Source organism: Scophthalmus maximus, chromosome 8, assembly GCF_022379125.1.
Source record: "Scophthalmus maximus strain ysfricsl-2021 chromosome 8, ASM2237912v1, whole genome shotgun sequence".
In the NCBI taxonomy this organism is placed as follows: Eukaryota; Metazoa; Chordata; class Actinopteri; order Pleuronectiformes; family Scophthalmidae; genus Scophthalmus; species Scophthalmus maximus.
This window is the reverse complement of record NC_061522.1, coordinates 22,723,908-22,745,118: the sequence shown is the minus strand read 5'-3', so window position 1 is coordinate 22,745,118 and position 21,211 is coordinate 22,723,908. Positions and strand designations below refer to the sequence as shown.

Genomic DNA, 21,211 nt, shown 5'->3' with positions numbered 1-21,211 from the left:
GAATGAGTGAAGTTCTCCTTAATCACTCTACAACACGACTTCAGAACAAATCTGTTCATACCAATGGTTCTTGCACGAGGCCCATTGTTCCTGGCACAATGGGTTGCTTTGCGCAGAATGTGTTCAAGTATGTTACAGTAGTAAAGGTTTGCACTATGACCATACATGGGTACAATATTGATCTTTTATTAAAACCTAATCTGGTCCAAGGCTCCAGACTATAACATTTCATCACCATGGGATGATAAAAAATAATGTTTGGGAAAACATAAAAAAAAGGTTTTAAGATGGTAAGTGACCATAATGATGTCAACTCAGCATTTACAGAAGGAATTTACAGGCACAAAAGACAGATGTTTTAATCTTCACCTTCGTTTTTTTTTTTATTCCTCATCTGGACTAGAGACGAGGACAGCAATGTGGAATATATGAAACATTGTCCTTTGGAGTTAACTTTACTGGTAAAGTAAAAAAAAAACACATTGGATTTGAAATTACAGATTGAAGTGTGCTTATAGCTTTAATTCAAGGGAAGCCTCTGAATATGAGTGAATAAGAGTCAAATGGCTATAATTCCTCGACAGTTAATATCAATAGTTTTGTTAAACCCTTTGATTTAATCCATAGTGGTGTATAGAGACAACACCACTGTCCAGATAATATATATATATATATATATATATATATATATATATATACACACACACACACAACGCTTAAGTATTTGACCTGCCATATAAATTAGTTCTATTCTGATTTCAGCTTGAGTGTTAAAGTGTTCTGTATAAATGAAGAAAGTTTCTGAAATACTAAACATAACATAGGGTAAACATGCGTAGGAGGATTTGAACCACCTCTACTTCAGTAGCACTACTGTATAAGGCAGTCGGCAGTTCAGTTTGAAGTGGCTTTGTTATTCATTCCATTTAAAAGCTGCATAACAGTTAAAACCAGTTTTTCCAAGATGAGTGTGAATGCGGGGAATGTCCACAGTCAATCAGTTGGCGGATCTTGTTCTGTAGTTACTGGTTTTAACAGAAATGAGTGATGTAAACTAATCTGGCAGTTATATAAATAACGTGATGTGAATATTTCTCCTTGATTCGAGTGACGTCCAACCAACACTGTGATAGAGAGAACAATGGTGGATGCAGAATTTGTCATCTGTTATGAACCTGAGGGCACTGTGGTGAACGGGATTTCACTGATTCATTGTTGTCTGTGAAGCGTGACAGTAAAGAATATCTCCATAATCCAGAACAGACAGGAATGTTGATCGTACAATTGTTCATATATATGCACCCCATTTCTTCCAAATCATCATGTAATATCATGTTTTCCTCTGACAGCTGTGCCAGCAGTGAATGAATGTGACATGAAAAGCCTGGTAAATAGCAGGGCGGAATGTGTGTGTGTGTGTGTGTGTGTGTGTGTGTGTGTACGATTGAATGTGACTTGTACTGTAAAAGCTCTTCAGCTGCTAGTACAGCTCAGTGGGTCACACCGCTGACCTTGGTACAGAGGGTCGGGGGTTCGATGACTCAAATCCAGTGTGGACCCTTATTGCTGCCTGCCTACCTGTGATGGGACTGGACCTGAAAATAATAGAGTAAAAAAGAAAAAGAGATGTAATTGTATGTCACTATGGACAAAAGGGTCAGCTCAAATGAATGTGATGTAAAGTCACTGACAGTGACAATGTACCATGTGGCTTGATCATTATTTTACTTATACTGTATATTTCATTTCCTTTATCCATTCAATTTATTATTTCGTCGTATTAACTATTGCTGCTTGTCATATTGATTCTTCAGTTCTCTTTAAAAGTGTAATTGCGGCAACACATGTTAATGACAGGCCAATGAAGTTTATGGAAATTGAAGGAGTTTATGGAAATTGGGAGTGAGACAGATGGTGATTAAAGTGGGCAACTCATTTGACATCATACCACCAGTGCAGGGTGGCAGGAATCAATGCTCCATGCCGCTGCTCTGGAATATAATAAAATAATGAAAAAGAAATATACAGTATATATATATATATCCTCCCTCTAAAATAGGTTTGACCATATCCAAGAGTTGACTTAGTTTTTCCAATGGCTGGTTTAATCCGAAAACAACAGGGGGAATATTCAATGGCTCTTATCTGCTAAGGCACATTGTGTTGTTTGTGTACTTGTCTGATATACATTTTCTTGCCTTTGTATAGAAATGACATCTTGTGATCTTTAGGTGCTCTCTGCAGTCACATGTACTAACTCAAGCTATGGGAAATGCCATTTGTGCAACCTAATATAATGTGAATTCCCACACCTTGGAAAATATAGAATCAAACGTTATCGGAAACTATCAAGCAGGTACAAAATGGAATATTAGCTAAACATTAAAGGGATAGTCCAGTGACTTTGAAGTGGGGTTGTATGAGGTACTTCTGCATAGTTGATGTCACCTCATGGAGATGGTGATCAGTGATGTCATTTTAACAGAGTTTGGAGGAGAAGTGGAAGTAGTGACTGTTGCAGAGGAGAACACCGAGAAACCTAAAAAAAGAATCTGTTCAATTGTACCTTGAAGGAGGTATTTCTTTCACTACTGTAGTTTGCCGCCAGGCAGCCGTTTAAGTTTGCACTTTTTTGTCAAGCGTACTTCGGCCATGTATCACTGCGCCAACTCGCGTCGGTTCAGACAATCAGCGAATCACTCCGCAAATCAGCTGTTCCACGCCGAGCTAGCGCGACAATACCAACGACATTAACGTTTAAAAATGTGGCGAAAAAGCCGTTTTCCGGCGGTCCCCTCTGCAACAGTGGGACTCCGACTTCCGCCACTTCCACTTCTCCTCCAAACGCCGTTAAATGACATCGCTGATCACCATCTCCATGAGGTAACATTAACTATGCATAAGTAACTCATACAACCCCACTTCAAAATCACTGAACTATCCCTTTAATGTCATTGTGTACGTATATGTTACGGTGAAAGAATTGCAATTGCATTCAGATAAAATGAAATGTTTTCTTCTGCCTTGCCCTTGCCTCAGCATATGGCATGTTGGTCCCTCTGTGGAGGGAACCAAACCACAGATCTCATCAGTGGAGAGTATATCGTGGTTTAACTACATCAGGGACAAGCGGACAGAAGCAGAGAGAAACGGAGTGATAAGCTGACATAACTAAAGAAACATACTGTGACAAGTCAATTCCACTCTCAGATCACCCTTTGGGGAACAATGAGGGGGGAAAAAAATCATTTTTTCTTTTCACTTGAGAAAATCAAAGACTCCACGGGAAATCAAATGAATGTGACGACATGAGGCGATGGGCCTTTGAGTTCATACACCTTCCGGTGCTATATCAAACAAACAAATTCAGCCAACAATATACATTCTGACACACTCAATGGGAAAGTGTCATGGAGGATGAGGCGCACGTACATCACATACCCACCGCGCTGAAAGGGATAAAAGAGTGCGCTGTTCCGGTTGAACCGCACCAGCACCAGCCCGGAGGGCGAGGGCACGGGAGGCGAGTCGAGAGACCTGTACGCGCACATAATCCGGGCACCGCCCCATTGGCAGCGGAGGCGGATCTAGACGGATCTCATGCGTGGCCTCTCTGGAATCTAATTGAAGGAAATCGCAGCGACTGAGAACTTGAGGACTTTCCGACGAGTGTAATTGAAACTCATGAAAAGGTCCATGAGCAGACAGAGGAGCAGCTTCTGCCCAGAAGTAGGTGTCCTGATAAACAGCTGCACTGTACATTATATCCCATCTCACTTCCTCCAGCTGGACATTACAGACTACAATACATTCCACCTCAACTGATAATCAACGTATATCGGTTTCATGTGCTCTCATCATTTGCATATGTCATTCATCTCACTATTTTTTTCCACAGCACAGTCATATTTCCTTTCATACATTTCTGTCTGTAAATAGATAATAATAATAATCACACACACCCTGTGTGTTCCCTTACTGTATTGTGTGGTGTAAAATTTTACCATAGCAACCAAGGCTAAGAATGACACAAAAGCCTCCACACGACAAAGGACAGCATGTTGAAGCAGTGACCTATTGTCTGCAGCATGGACATAAATGAGTTTTTTAAAATATGAAATGTTGAAACTGGTCTCAACAGGCGGACTTGGATCCTGCATAACATCATATATATGCAATTGTTATCCCTGCAAAGATGTACAATGGAAATATTGTAACTGGAAAATCAACGCCCAGTGAAACCTTCTGCACACACTTCCCTACTGTATCAAGAAAATCACTACACATCAATTAAACGGCCAATCAATGCAATTAGCAATTAGCATCCGTAATTAGCAATTTACTCTGCAATTACATCAACAATATGCTAACAAGACGTTGCTAATAACTTGCTGGATCCTCATCAGCAGAGGGCTGTGATTGCTGTGGTCTCTCAGTGCCTCGGTATACAGGGATTTGTTCTCTTAATGAAATAACATGAAAGACTTGTTAAATGGAATGAACTGCTCTATCAAACCTAATCAAGTTCACAACAAGAACACCAACTACTACATGAACGCGTAAGAATAATTCTGCCATGTATTTACTCTGTGCTCTCTTTCGATCCCAGCTTCCCCCAGTCCGCACTCCGTTGTGTCCTTGGGCGTGACACTGAATGGGTGAAAGGGACTCGTACTGTAAAGCAGGGGCGGCCCGTACTATAGGCGACATAGACGGTCGCAAAATGCCAAGGGGTCACCGCAAGATAAATTTATATTTTTATAAAAAATTAAAATATTTGCAAACATCGTAAAAAAAAGCTGTCTTAATGTCACGGCTCCGCCTTGACTGCCCCTATCCTGTCTATTAAAGAAAACATTTTTACAGACTTGCTGTTATGTGATGTCATCTTTTGAAATCTTTTTATAGATGTGTCCTTGAAACTGTATTGTTGTACGAATGCTGATTTTTTTAATTAATCAGGCCTGTTATCTCTGGCATTAAAGCTTGGACTCTTCGTCTCCTCGTCGCCAGATTGTTTTGTTTTCACTGTTGAATTATTTGGTATGCGTAATTAATACAACATTAATATTTTTATTATATTTTGCACATACAAATGAAGTGATTAGTGTTGGACAAATAATGTGGTGGGGGCGCTGATTAAACATCTCGCCTAGGGCTTCTTACCTGCACTGTATCCATATATTCCATTGACCATAATCTAATTTAGTTAAGCTATACTTTTATCCAAATAGTTTTTTAACTGAAGGTGAAAAAATGAACTCCACTGAAGCAAGAATATCTTCACCTTTTTTCAAATCAAATGTAATGCTTTTTAAAAGCTTTTCATTAGCTTGATACCGAACCAGCTGAGCCTCCTTGGACTTTCCTCCCCGTCTGTTACCAGGTTCACCTCACCCGTATCACACCAGCCACTGTCCCCAGTATTTGCCAGATCAGTTTGTATCATGTATGTTCTGCATATTGTGGACTTTATTCTTTGCCATCCTGTAACCTGTTGCACCGGGAAGAAGAAACTACAAACAAATCTCCCATTAAAAACCAAATAGCCATCACTTCCTTCATGTTGCGTCGTACAGACTGTGCAACCAATACCCTTTCCATGGCAGAATCAATAAACATTAGAGCAGATAGATATAATTTAAGTCAATCATGATTTTAATATACATATAACTACAGTATATATAGAGAGCAGCCACACTGCGACATGAGTATCATGTTGTACAGATTAGAGGAGGTGACACAAGAAGTTTACACTAAAGCAATCATACACCGTGGGTTGTGTTTTGCTTCAATGAAAACGAGGCAGTGCATAAGTCGCTCTAAAGATTTTATTAGTCTTCGTAGAAGACTGGGTCTGACCTGTCGTCATATTTTGGTTTTTCATTGGATAGACAGGAAATGTGATCAAAGATGGTCACCTTGTTTGCAAAAAAATCCTACATCTAAATCCTACATCTTTCCATTTTCTGGTGCTTAAAAGAAAAGAAAATACTTTGAATGCAAGTCAAGTAAACATCAGTGAATGATGTGGAGATGTCATGGTTTGTCTGTCTTACTTGTGAATAGCTTTATATACGCGGAAGTGTATATAATAAGTCTCTCTCTCACACAGATGAGAGAGTATTGCCTTTTCTCTTCCGCAGTAAGCATCACAGAACAATAGAAATGGATGGTTGAGATCATTCTTATCACTCTTCATGTCTGTTGGAAAAAAAGACAGCAACAAAGCTCCCAGGGTAACCACACAAGAGCCAAGGAACACTTCTGTCCACGGCAGACAGAAGCTGGTGAGTAATACCCAACAAGGGGATTCTTCAGTTTTTCTTCCAATATTTCCTGGCCATTGTATTGGTCTTTATGGTCCCACAGGAACCACCTCCCTACAGTTAAAGTCACTTGATTGACTTTTATGCTACCGCAGGGCCAACATCAAGAAGTGAAGAGAGAGAAAAGTGGATTAGTGGGTAGTGGTCAACCTTTAAGAAATCAATAAAAATCTGAAACATACTATCAAGGAAAGATCTTGAAGTGAAGGAAATAGTTGAAAACTCAGTCGCCTGTTTTACGGTTTTATGCTGCTGTTTCATACAAAACAAGGAAAAAGGTTCATCCACCTTTAAAACTCTCATTCTCACTCTTTTTTGCCTTCAAAAATTGTTCCAAGTGGTGTCCAACACCAATTTGTTACAAGGCCATCTAGTCCTCAACTATTTCAATTCTGCAGCCTTGAGGTTTAAGAGCGCTGTCAAATATGCCATATTCATTCATTTCACAACAACAATTACAATTCTTCAAAACCTTTGAAACATATCAGACCCATGAAATACAGGATGTGATTGGAAAAAATTAACAGTGGCAAGTCAAAGCCAAAATGGAATCACTTTTGTGACCCAAAAAAGTAGCCTATTATTTACAAGTATGGCAAAGTGGTCTCACCCCACTATTAAACTTTAAATTCCATACACAAACAGTCTGACACTGGGGCCTTACTTCATTATTTGTGCACTAAAACAGTCACAAATTGACCATTGACATCAAACCAGCATCACCAAACAAATCTATTGCGTAATATTGGCAAACATATTAAACATATTCTGACATACACTGAAAAAGACCAAACATTTTTAACCACTTATTCAGGCAACAAGTAACATGATTTGATTGAGGTTGTCTTACTAGTGGTGGCCCAGACTGGACAGAATATAGGTGCGGATGTCTTTCCAATTGTGCATTTCAGATCCCTCTCATGGTCAGATCCCTCTCAAAAGCAAGTTGAATTAAATGAGCTTCCCGGGGGTGTCACATGACTCTACGATGAACATGAAGTTCTCACATTAACCTGTGGAAGATGAGAACGCTACTACAGTCTCCTAATTTCACTCTTTTACTGACTGTGGGATTACATCCATCTTGTCGTTTTACTTTTTCCATATTAAAGATGAAGTTTGGTTACTCTTGGACTGTTTTTAGTTTATTCACGAGGATATGCACCGTTGGAAGTCTGCACTTCGGGAAAAAGATCATCAGATTGCAAGTTTTGCCTCTGTAGGGGCTTCCTAGTCAAAGCATATTTCCACCATGTGAGTCTCCAGTCTTGGTGTCCCGGTGGACCGATCCCTCCCCGGTGTCACTGCGGCCACATTTCCCTGGCTAGCTACTTCTCCGATTGTGAGCTGCATGCACGGGCACTGGGCACTTCAGCCACTGTTTCCACCTGAGATACAACATCCATGCCACTGGGCGATCTGAAGGCTGTAATGAAACTAGGTTGGACCTAAATAATAGTGGAGCTGTTCTTGTTGAATCAACCCCTCCTAATTTTAGTTTTATGAATGAAGTCAGAACTGGAAAGAAAGTAGGTGGCCCTTTATGATAATATTCTACATTTCAAATATATTTCTTTTGTAAAGGTGGTAACCTTCAAATAACTTGCCCTTATATCTATTGAAATCATGTTCTCGTACTTATCTTTTAACTGTTTGAAGGCCACCGTAATACCAACTTTATTGATGAATTTACACAGCTGCTGTCTATCATTTGTGTTGTCTTTGACTGTGTGGCTGTCGTTGGTGATTTTAAAAATGTATGTGGATAGCACTAATGATAGTCGTGCCAGAGAACTGCAGTATACTCTGGATACAGTTGGACTGGGATGGAATTTTGAAATGCAAAATGTGTAAGAACTGTCTTCAATTCCAAAGAGTAGATACGTAGTTTTTCTTTGTTGAGTACATATAGCTAGATATATATTAACGAATTGTATTATATAAATTAATAGTATAACTTGTTTTATATAATATTATCATATAGGTAAATATTATTATTTAAATTAATCATTTTAAAATCCAACTGTCAACATATTACGTTCTAACTGTCTGCTATTACTTGCACTTACACAGAAAGTCACATTTTCTCCAGAAAGTAGATTGTGATGTGCGGATTGATATTGAAATATTGATACTTCCATTTCCAACGTTACCTGTTCTAGGACAGATTTTCACATTAAAAGATTGATATTTAAAGTAAATTTAAAAAGTAAAGTTCTACTAAGTAGTCGTCATGGAATGGAAGCACATCTACATGGGGTCTCTACTGAATAATTATGTTTCATATCGATCCGGTTGAAAAGGAAAGGACAGTGTTTTTCTATGAACTAGCTCATCTAGGTTTAGCAAAAGGAGGGAGACAGGGAGAAACTCTGGGTTTGTTAAAGAAAACCTGCCAGCGAGCAAGTTAGGTTCACAGAGTCAGTAACCATGGTAACTGACCTAAAGTTTAAGCTCACTCTCTTTCTTGGGTTAACAAAGGTTTAACAAAACCCGCTTTCTGGAATACACCCCAGGACATTGTGCTCCATGCACAGATGTAGGGGATGAAGAATGTGCATTGCTTAATGTGTGAAATTGCCAAGCATGTATGTATACTGTACATGAGTTTTCCAGATTGACTAAACATACACACACCACACAAATTCTGAAATAATAGTTATAGTATTTCTGTTTTGCAGCTTTCTGAGTCCAGAACAGTGGTGATAAGCTGCAGCTTTTAGCCGGCTGCCAAAGTAAAGCATGAATGAAATGGAAATGGAATAATGAGCAGTGTGTGTTGGGTTGTTTCTGGCTTCAAACACAATTTCCTGGAGTTCCACCAACTCCCTGTATAACAAATAAGAGCCAATATGGTCTAAAAACTTGCACTCAGCCAGTTGTCCTCTGGACCAAGCGCAGTGCACACATACACACACACTGCTCTTTTGGCAACTGTAGCAACTTAACTAACCCTCGCAGCAGACATGTTCATGAGCAGTTCATGCATCTGTGCGTCAGTGCGTGTGCTGTAATACCTCATTACCTGTGCTGGCAGGTGTGATGCAGAGGGGAGTCTTACAGTGATGCATCAGTGTTGTTCAGGACTGGACAGTGGTTGGCAGCGCTAAAAAAAAGCAAACACGCTGGTGAGAAACGGGCTGAAGGAAGTGACACTGTTTTCTATAACAACAAAGTCTTGATCCGTATTATTTTATTCCAAAAACACTGAGAATAATTTGATTGTCACATTTTTGAGTCACATTGTTCTTTAGGGAGAGATATACTCATATCCGTTTCCCAGTGTAGCTTAGTTTTTTTCTATTCAGCAATGGAAGAGTATGAATAGTTTTAAGACTATACCCCTTACATACATCATCCTTCAATATTTTATCAATATTGATTAATTGATTGATTATTTTGCACATGTAAAAAGAAAACAGAAAAGGTCAAACAAAAAATAATAATCTTACACAAAATAGATAGCACAGGGATACAAGTAGGGATGTCCTGATCCAATATTCCGTATCGGTATCGGGGCAATATTGGCCAAAATGGCTGGATCGGATAGCCGAAGAAATAGGGCGTAAAATCACAGTTATTACAGTTATCATACCAAATAAATGCCTATTAACATTTTTTTTATCTACTAAGCCTTGAATGAAATTCCAGCATCATATTTTTATGTTAATTTATTATTATTGATTAAGACAGAGTTCAATTAGTTTTTTACTTGTTTGAATGGTGCTGACCACTGTTATTTAGGGGAGTAGATTATTTGTTTCACAGTTGAGTATGAGGTTTCAGGTGCTTGGTTAAGCAAAGTGCATCCTGAACAATGCATTATAATATTTTATTTTACGAGTGGGGAAAAGATTAGAATTTGATCTGTATCCGCAGACACTCAAGGTTGCAGGATCAGTATCGGATCGGACACGGAAAAGTGGTATCGTCCCATCCAAATAAAAAAATACAAAAATAACAAATTCTTTTTTTTGTCCAAAAAGGAGTGGGAAGCTTTGCACAGTAAGTGTTACGGTTTGAAGAAGCAGGACCCAGATGCAACTTGCAAATAAAATTATAATTTTGAAATCACAGACAGACTTTCAGTCTCAAACGGTACAAAAAGCACTAGAGAGATTAAACAAAACAAACCAGGGAACCAAGGCACAGGAGACATCAAGGAACTTCGACAGAACACACAGGTTGCAAACAGGGCAGGAATTTAGGTCGGGGCGAAAATCACAGACCAACTGACAAAGACAAGGTGGGCGGGGCTAATTCTAAATAGACACAAGGTGGGCGGGGCTAATTCACGACAGGTGAGACACATTAGGAACAGGTGCAGACAATCACAGGGGGAGGAGAAAAGTAAAGTGAACAGACACGGAGGAAAAGGAAGTGGAGACACCAGGACTCTAAAACAGGAACCAAAACGAAGGATCTAGAATCAAACATAACAGATACACAGAGAATTGTTATAAAGGAAATAATCAAAAAAATTCCAAAACAGTTAATTAAAGCAAGAGTAACCGTCCGTGAAGAAGAGACTTTAAGAGTCAACAGAGGTCATGGGGGCGGAATCAGTGAGTTAAATACGGCATAACCAGTGAACAGGAGAGAATGTGTAGTGATCTATGATGTAGAACCTGTTTCGAACTTATTTAATACTGCAAAGCTCTCACATCATCATTGGAACCAGGTACAATGCCCTTAACAATGTATTTGTTGAGTAGTGTTTTAAGCTGCATATAATACAAGATTTTGCCTCGTTAATGCCAAAATCTTGTTTCAGCTCGCTGAAAGAAAGAAAATCCCCATTCTTTACAGTTTGGCCTAACTGGAAAATGTTTTGCTGTTACCACCTATTATTGTAGTGTTTTTCCTCCACCCTGGGAATGATGCTAAAACCAATTCAGTGATGTTACATTGCTTGTGAATTGCTTTAGCCACATCACATGAGAATTTATTCAAGGGATTTTTTAATATTCCTGTTATCTTTTGAGTGGTACCAACGAGAAGCTTAAGATACATGCATTAACTTTTCTGTCACCATCTTTTGTTCCAGCCACAGCCATCTGCCTAACTCCCAATGCCCACTATATGCCCAGTACAAGGGGTATTTCACATTATAAGACAAGTAGTAAGTATAAACATCTGGTAACTTACAGCTTGTAATTGTTGTTTAACAAGCTCAAAGGGCAGAAATTAGTCATCTGCAAATGGTCTTTGTCTGGTTTTAGTATTACTGCAATAATAGCTGTGCGCATACTAGCAGGCATTGATTGGGAGATGAATTTATATAATTGTATAACAGAGTTATACAAAGTCTGCAAAATGCTTCTAAAATTCAGTACTAAGTCAGTCTTTGGACTGTGGGAGGAAGCCGGAGAACCCGGAGAGAACACACGCATACACGGGGAGAACATGCTAACTCCACACAGAAAAGGCCCTGGTTGGTTCGGACCAGGATTCAACCACTACACCACCGTGCAGCCTGTGAGTAATACAGCGTCCCTTAAACTATCATTATTTGGGTCTCTCATATGCTGTTTCTCAAAGTTTTTAAGTTCTGTAATTATGATGTTTTTGCTCTCTCTTCTTTCCTTCCCGTTTTGCAGTACCATAACTAATAATCCACTCAATACATCTAACCTTAAATGCTTCCCATTCTGTTTGTGCTGAAGAAACTGAGTTAAAATTTAATTTAAAAAAAGATCCCTTAAGAGGGAATTATTAAATCTCCATTGCTTTGTTTTATGTACATCTTGAGACGGGAAAAATGTTAGGGCAATGGGAGCTTGATCAGATATATTATTATGAATCTCCATGCTTGGTTACATGTTCAACTAATACATTAGATACAAGTAGATTATTAATCCTAGAGTAAGAATTGTGAGCCTTCGAATAGAATGTTCTAACCCAAGTGTATTTCACAATGCATCAAAGGCTGCAGAAAGCTCTCCATCCGCTGGAAGGGGATGATTAGAACGATCTATCTTTGGATCCGATAGAGTACTATATTAAAATCCCCTCCCAGTAGTCCTGTTTGCCCCGAATTAGGACCATATATGTTAACAAATACATATTTCCTAATCTGAATGAAACCAGATACTATAATATATCTGCCTTTTTTGTCTGCACACACATCCACGGACTTAAAAGCTAAACCTTCAGAGATGAAAATACTAAAACCCCTAGACGCCCCCTTACCTGGGGCAGAGAACACTTGGTCGATCCATCTCTGATGATTCACCCTCACTCTTTCTTGTTCAATGGCTACATCGTAGGCTAGGGATTTTAGATGTGAGATTATTTTTGTAGAGTTTTACTTTATTCGTGACCCTATTAACATTCCAAACAAAAATAATAAAGAGACAGTATCCATCCCTCTTCCAGGATCCAACAGGGAACTGGCTTTATTATCCCTGGCCATAATCCAGACCTTGATCAGAGAATATGCATTTACCATTGAAAAAAAGAATCATCATTTCATATAGGTCACCCAAAAACAAAAAGGAATGCATTTTTCCGAGAAATTAGTCACCTCTCCGGGGGTCTTGTAAATTGTTTTTCCCGTCCATTATAACAATTAGCCTGACAGGGTAAAGAAGGCCAACGCATACGTCAGCGCTGTGGAGTTTCCTCGTCGAATCCTTATTTTCTGCACGCTTCTGCTGAATTTCCACAGGAATATCTTGAAATACATGAGGTTGCCCTCTTCAGTTTAGACTTTCCTTTTTCTTTCGGTCCTTTTAAAATGCGCTGTCAATCGGTCCACTTCACCAGGCGGATGAGATACGTCCTTGGTTGATCTGAAGAGTCTTGCTAGGGATGTAAGCTCCGGTGCCGCCGATCCATCTCAGGTGCCGGTGTCGCCTCATCCAAGGCCGAAAGTATCTGAGAATCCCTGCCATCTCCTTGCTAGTATCAGAAGTCTCAAACAGTCCTTCCTTTAGTCCCACAAACAGCAAATCATTTCTTCTGTTGTAGGATTCCAGGTCCAAAACTTTGCTTGCCTGCTTAGCTTTGTTGGTCTCCCAAGTTTCCAGATACATTGTTCAGTCTCTATTAAACACGGCCCATGTTTCTTTCTTAATGGTCCTGGTCAAACATCTGTTCAGAAAAGTTCTTAATACTTGCGACCTAAGACATAAGGTCTTTCACCCAGGCTGGGGGCTCTTCTCTGTTCATGCTTTGTTTGGTGAACAGTTTGTCAGCCTCCCGGCTTTCCAGTGTTTGTCTTGTCTCTCGGCGACCGTGTTTTCTGCAACTCAGCCTGTTGTATTCCTTGGTAAGGGTGTTCCAGAGCCTTGGAGCTCTTATCTGAAAAGTTCTGTCCTACATAGTATGAGTCCTACTAGTGTGAGTAGGGTTAAAAAAAAAGATCTTCTGAGGAGTCAGACCATTAAGTGATTTGTAAGAACTTAAAACTAACCTCAAAATCAATTCTAAAACATACTAGAGACCAGTGTGAAGAGGCTAAAAGCAGGGTAATGTGTTCCAACCTTTTTACTTTGGTTGAAAACCCAGCAGTTGATTTCTGCACAGTCTGAAGCGGGTCTACAGATTTTCTATTTCGGCATGTAAAAAAGATGTTGCAGTAATCCAATCGTGAAGCGATAACAGCATGTAAAACAGTTTCTGTATTGTTAAAACTTAGGTTAAACTCTGGCAATGTTCCTTAGTTGATAAAAAACATGTTTGTACAAGTCTTGTGACATGCTGTTCAAAACTTAAATTACAATCAAACAGGATGCCAATATTTCTAACAACAGGCATAATGTTTGTTATTTGTACAGTATGTGATGCTGGATCCAATAACATGAATTTCTGTTTTGGAGGAGTTTAACACGAGAAAAAATCTGTAAAGGCTCCTGTAAAGACTTCAGCTTCCTGTTAACTGCTAACTTTCAGTAGGCTTAACAGGGACATACAGGTGTGTCATCTGCATAAAAGTGGAAGAAAACGCCATGTCTAGCGAGAATGCTCTACTCGGAGCATATACAAAAAGTCTGAAAAACTCTGTCCAAAAATTGACCCTCACGGCACCCCATAGAGTGTGATGACATTTTTTATGGACAAGCATAATTATCTGTCTGTAAGATAGGATTTGTTCCACTTTAGTACTGTATCAGATAACCCCACCCATTTCCTCTGTCTATCCAATAAAATGCTACTATGGATGGTGATAAAAGCAGCGCTCACGTATAGTAGTACAAGAATGGAACACATGCCAGCATCAGTCGGTCATTAAAGGTGATTGGTCGAGTTAACACACTGCCATAACAACAGTAGGAGTCCTGGAAGGGGAGATAAGAACATGGAGTTCAACACAATAAGTTGTGCTTCTGGAGTGATCTAATGTGTTCTCCCCCTCACTACAACAAACAGTCAATGAAGCGCGTGCCCATTTACTTTCTAGAAACTAGTGGAATGAATTGCACTGTACCGGCAAAAAAAGATCAACAGGAGAGAGACTGAAAACAACATTGATTATACTAAATCATATTTGTAAGAAATAACAATAAAAAACTCATTATAAATGGAGAGTTACTACTAAATTTAATAAAACAAGATAAATCCCAGGCAGCAGGCTTTCTGACAGACAGTAACCTGCTGAAAACACCTGGGCCACAGTTACACAATCAGCAAGGCTTATCACAGAGATCAAGTATGTTAAATAATAACCTTCTCACATTAGAGCATTGACAACCCAGCGCTGTTAATGTGTTCTGACCGTCTGACTTGAGCTTGTCTCAAACCTGACTAATTCACTGGGAATCAGCTACATGTCTTGATGTTTCTGCCTTGTCTATCTTTACTTTGCAGTTCTTGGCACCACCACCTCAAATACACAGAGTGAATCAAAGAGACCAATGTGAATGTAACAGTCATCCAACACGTACCACTACAATATCAGAATTCAACTCAATATTCAATGTAACCAAAAATATGACACAAGAGTGTAAGCGACATGATTCCCAACTGTGTACCAAATAAAAGAAAAACAAAAGACCATTTTATACAGATTTCTTTGCCATTTAGAGATCCCCTCATTATGACGCCTTTTCTTGCTTCCACTTATCCAAACAACCTGGCATATCACTGCCACCGGGTGCTTTGAGACAGCATGCTGGTGTTCTGAAATCAAAGGTGTGATGTGTGTACCAGAGGAAACTGTTGGTGTCTGCCCCACCGTGCCTCTGAAGTTCATACCTTTTATGCAGAACAGCAAGGCGTAATGGAGGCACAACACTCCTAGCAGATTTGCATTTATCGGTACATTTTCATTAGCTCATTGTTGTTCAAATACACGAGTATACGCACAGGGGTCATGACTCTAATGGAAATAGAGTTATACAATACTGTATATGTAGAACCAAATTACATTGGTACAACCCAGCATCGATCCACATTAAATCAATGGGTAAGAGAGCAAGTTAAATGATCTAGGTGCATAGTAGAGTCTGTGGACAGCCTACACAAGTGGCCCACACACTTAAACCTGTGCGCTAGTGTATCTACATAGGAAGCAGCACTACATTTCTAAGTGGTTGTGCATCAGGCCACAGTGTTGGAGGAAATGGCGAGCCTAAAGCGGTCTCAGGTGCAGAAATTCCTTTTGAGCATTCTATTCAACTCTATACTAACTAGGCCCTTTTTGCCTGTTCCTGCTCGGAAATGACATGCCCAAATGAAAACAGCATATCTCTGCAACTACAAGGCCTTTATGAATAATCTTGGTATCTATATAAAGTCCAGACAGGAAATAGAAAAAGAGATCATCATCATCATCATCAGCAGAGCCTTCAGCCCCAAGGCTCCTGTCCTCTGGAAACCAGGGAGGCAGACCACATCTCTAAAACCGAGCTGCTCAGGTGTTTACTGAACCATCTCTTAGTGATGCTGCTATAGACCTAGACTACTGGGGGAACTCCCATCATGCATCTCTCTCTCTCTCTGTCGCTCTCTGTATTTACATTACATGTCACTAACTCTGTGATGTCTCTCTCCCCTTGTGTATCTCTGACTCCAGAGCTGCAGGATCCAAATCCATCTAGTTTATGTTTGTTGCAAACTTGTATTGCTCTTTTTTGGCCGCTGGTCCCGTGAGGGTTGGTCATAGAGTGATAAGAAACACATAGTTGAACTCCGTGGAGCTTTCTTATGATATGGATCTTGTGTTGTTGGCATTGCCAGCTTGTGGACATGTACAATTATCATGTAAATGCAATATGCTAATGTAGGTGCTTGTTGTTGGAAATATGTTTCATGTAGGTGAGGTCCAACAGTAAAGTAAGGTAATTTTTAAAATGTCTTTATAAAATCAAAAGTACAGATAATGGCAGACAGCAATCCAAGCAGCTCTGGTATAATGTGAATACTTCTCTAAGTAGTTGCGGTTTCACTTGGCCAGGAATAATATATTTATATTAAATATAATAATCATCATTATTGTTAATTATTAACACAATTATTGCTTCATTTTTTGCTTTAATATCACAGGGAGAGAAAAATACTAAAATAAAGTACAGTTGGGTGCCGATACCGAATTCCATATTTTGCTTAGACAACATGAGCCAGTCTTTTAAAAGACCAGGTGATGCTGCAAACACTGCATATTAAGCCAATAAGACTACAATTGATTGTTAACACGGCAGTGTGCAATGGTTCGCATCACGGATTTTGAGTCACGGATCGGATAATTTTTCGGAGTTGAAAAAAAAAAGGAGACAAATAATTTTACTTTCAAACAACTTCCAGAACACATAAAGCAAATTATTTTTGTCCATGGTCTTAAATGAAAACAACAATCAAGTCCAGTGTTTAAATCAAATATGAAATTCTTAGGTGGAAGTGCAATATGAAGCATGAATCGCTGAATCAGTTGGGAGGCAGAGAGAAGTTGACTTTCTCCAATGGATGAAGCGCCGTCTCGCTCTTTCCCCAACAGTGTGGCAAAGGTTGAGACTTCTTTAAACTTAAGTCACTGAGGCATTTATTAGATCGAGACACTGCAAATTAACTTCTACACGTCACACACGCTCCCCGCTCTCTTTCTCTCTGTCACCACACACACACACACACACACACACGCACCTCTCTCCATTTCCTACAGGAGTATTTACACTCATTGCTTTTCGACCATGCCAAAAAAGGAAAACGGTATTTTACAAATTATGGTTAAACTTTTCAATTAATCCACGGAACACATGCATTCCGAACCATAGTTGGAGATCCACACAGATCAACTATGATCATCGTGATTTGAGTTTGGGAGATTAGCCTTGAATTCAAAGGGATCCACATGAAGTAATGGGGGGGCCTTCATTCCCTGACTGGGTCTCAACAGTGGTGACTGCAACGTGGACAATAGATGGATCTTTCACCATTACTGGTCCTCTTCATAGTACTCTCTGCAACTAAGCAGCCAACAGCACAGTAGACAATCTGCTTTCTGCCCAGTGTATATGACTGGTCATGTGATATGGGTTTTCAGACGTGTCAGAAGGGAAAGAGATTGTTGCTCCTTTGGAGCTAAATCACTCGTATGGATGAAGATCCTTTTGTTTTATCATGAAAACAAACCGTGTTGGCGTGAATGTACAGCAGGTCTCTTTCCAATCGGTGCATGGTTAGAAGTCTGGTTTAAACAAACATCAACATGGCCCTGATCAAAATGCAAAACTCAAGGCTTCAAAACGGCAGCTCACAAACCAACGGGTGACACAAGGGTATACCAGGTGTGAACAGATGAAAAATAGACTCAGAGTATACAGAACGTGCAGAGGTTCAAAAATGAACAGAGTTGGTGGGGACTGATGCATTTGAAGAAATATGTGTTCCATGGAATACACGACAGAGATGTTATCCATCAAATCGTTTAAGTATCAAACAAGTGTTTGAAGGTCGAGAGGACTCGCCATCTCTTCAGCGGACTCCCACTCTTGCCTCATCCTCTCCTCTTATAGAGACCTGCTTACATCATAGACGAACAGTGCTCCCTTGGGACCTCTGCTATGTCTCTCTCACCGACTGGACACTCCGGAGCCTCGGCACCGGCTCCCAGTGCCCAGACCTCTTCTCTGTCCTACCCTACATGTCCTTCAATAGGAAAAGTCCTCTGGGGCAAGTGAGTGTGTTCTGATTGTGTTCACACAGCATTTCTTCCCACCATGATATGTATTATTTCCAGCTCCAAAGTATAGTTCTAAACTGCCCAGTCAATCACCTACAGAGGGGGTTGTTGACTGTCAGACGGACCTATTCATGTGACCACCGTTTGGTAAAGCCATATAAAATACCATTGAACTCCACACCCTGCTGCTTGTATTCAGTGCTCTCTGAGCAGTATTGAGCAGGTGTGTGGAAAAAGTAACACGACAGTTAAGTTAAATGGTTGCACAACTGTTCCTGGTCCTTCTCCCTTCTCTCTCCACCCAACACCCACCTCTCCTCTGTCCCCAGTTTTCTACTCTCACCCCGACTGGTTGTGAATGTGACCAATTGACCTTGGTCCAAAAAAGTATCCTTCCATTTTCTATTTGGCTTTTTACTCTAAGGGCCGGCCCATCACAGAGCTAACATACAAAGTCAATAAATGCCACAATAACGCTCAGCGGAATTCTGTTGCTGATGTGAAAGCTTGCATTGACTGGATACAGGTTCAAAAACATTAATAATGAACGAAATAATCGCACAAAAAAAAATTGCAAAGGCCTTAAGAGACACAAAATCCCCTCCTCTCTGAAGTTGTTCCTTTGAAAGCAGGTGGAGCAGTGCTACATAAAGCTGACATGGACTCTGATATAGAGTTGCTGCTGGAAATTACACACTTTTGCAAGTAGTTCTCATTTCATCTCCTTTTGAGTCTCTGGTACAAAGTCACCTTCCCCCTCAAGAACACCTGAAAGACCCCTTTAACAAAATGCTACATCCAGTGCCCCCAAACTTTCTTGGAATGACAAGGCTGCTGACAATGTAATGCTTTTTTTTTTTTTAAATGAGTATCTATATCAAGTTCTAGCACTTCTGCCACTCTGCCAACTTCTATCGAACTGCTCAACCACTGCTTAACTACCTCAACGTTGGAAACAAGATGCAAACAACTAAAGTCTAGCGCCAGGGTCTCAACCATGTAAAAACAGCACTAAGTAGGCTGACCCCACGGCCTAAGGCAGCTGCTCCCCAGTTCAGCTCCTGGCCAGAATGACCCATTAACCGTCCTCTCTCTCTTACACTAGAACTATCAAATCATAATGCAAGCTTAAAAAACAGAATCAAACAAACATTATTGTCCCCTTCTACCACACTCCAGTTTACCACTGTCTTCTGCTCTGGGGGTCTCTAGCCTTTGCTTGTCCACCAACTCTATGAGCCCACTGCTGCGGTCAGGCTCTTCCTGACCTTCCCCTCCTTCCATCTGGAACTCCCATTAGGAATTGTCCTCCATTTTCAGGTTCGTTTTGAGGACACTACTTTCGACTCTCGACACATCCCTCGACTCTCTCTGTACTATCTGACATGATTCTCGAGTATGTGGTAAAAGAGGTTAGCGTGGACATGCTGTAAGAACGAAATTAAAGATAGATCATAATTCGTAATGATATACATCTTTCAAACATGAGCTATCGCTTAAGTATCACGAATGTTGTTCATCTTGACAAGATCCACATGCCTACAAAAGTTGATGCATGTACGTGATACTATATGCCAGCGGCATCAATCAATGTCATAAGGGGGAGCCCAATGGAGCCCCCGTCCCTGAGTAGCGGTTGAAGTAATTAATGTGTAGACCAAATTTCATGAGTTCTCGCAACCTTAAAAAAGGCCAAATGTGACAAAAAAAAAAAAGGAAAGAAAAATCCTCACGGAAACAATAGGGCCTTGCATCTCCAGTGCAAGCGCCCTCCAGTGGACACCGGGGGCACTGCACCTCCAGTGCTCGGGCCCTAACTGACACACTGTCACTGCTCCAATGCAGAGTGGCAATGACTGCCACATAACGCAACACTGCGATCACAGTCAGGAAAATGTACTTGAAGTATTAAATGAAAAAGTATCAATTATGCAGAAAATTGCCCCCTGACAGTTAGGGAATTATTTCATTTGAATACTATTAGTCATTCATAAAAAACCTTGTTGAGGTGGTAATGATTATTTTGTTATTATTTATTATTTAATATTATTATTTAAATAATTATTTAATCTGCTGTTTAACAGAGTCCAAAGTTATTACAGAGTGGTGTTGCTTTATTTAGATGTAACATTTATTTATACAGGGGAAACCTGAAAAGTGAAGCAACAATAGAGAAAAATTAATACTCAAGAATAGTATTAATAGTGTTGGTATGCGATAAATATTTGACTTTTTCTGTACCTGTACTGTGCTGGTTCTTTATTAAAAAAAAGAAAGAAAGGAAGAAAAGGTATTTGTGTGTAAATGTTGGTATCGTGACAACCCTAGTGTGAATAGCTTTCAGGTGGCTGTGGCCCTACACCCCTGTATTTCTGCAAAACAACATGTCATCATCAGAAATGATCAGTTCTGCATTTACACCATTACTCCATCACACAATTGTTCCCATATGTGAAATATGACACCAGTGAGGGGATCATCACAGCATGCCACTGACATAGTGACCCACCAACACATGACCTAATGAACCCTCACGTCGCTCTCTGCGCTGGTATTCCATATATACCCCCAACAAAGGACTTGGTTGAATGACATTACCACTTCCCATTTTCAAAAGAAATTGTGTTCCCTTTTATGTCTGAAGATTAAAGACTCTCTGGATGTCTTCCATTGCTTTCCACACCCAACCAGAGACCCAAGGCCAGAGCCAGATGACGCCACGGGACAAACTGTACCTGCTGCCTGTACGGAGCAGATATGA

The 21,211-nt window shown here is 40.0% G+C and overlaps 1 protein-coding gene across 9 annotated transcripts in view; it reads right to left on the bottom strand.

Annotated features, from left to right (window-relative positions):
• The window catches only part of LOC118312259 (teneurin-3-like), a 193,464-nt gene that overhangs the window by 164,767 nt on the left and 7,486 nt on the right, over window positions 1–21,211 (bottom strand). For 8 of the 9 annotated variants that reach the window (XM_047333787.1, XM_047333790.1, XM_047333789.1 and 5 more), the window contains exon 2: window positions 9,355–9,435. The exons of the other annotated variant lie outside the window; for it this stretch is intronic. The gene's annotated coding sequence lies outside the window, so the exon portion shown is untranslated. The remainder of the gene's footprint in view (window positions 1–9,354; window positions 9,436–21,211) is intronic. 9 annotated transcript variants of the gene reach the window in all.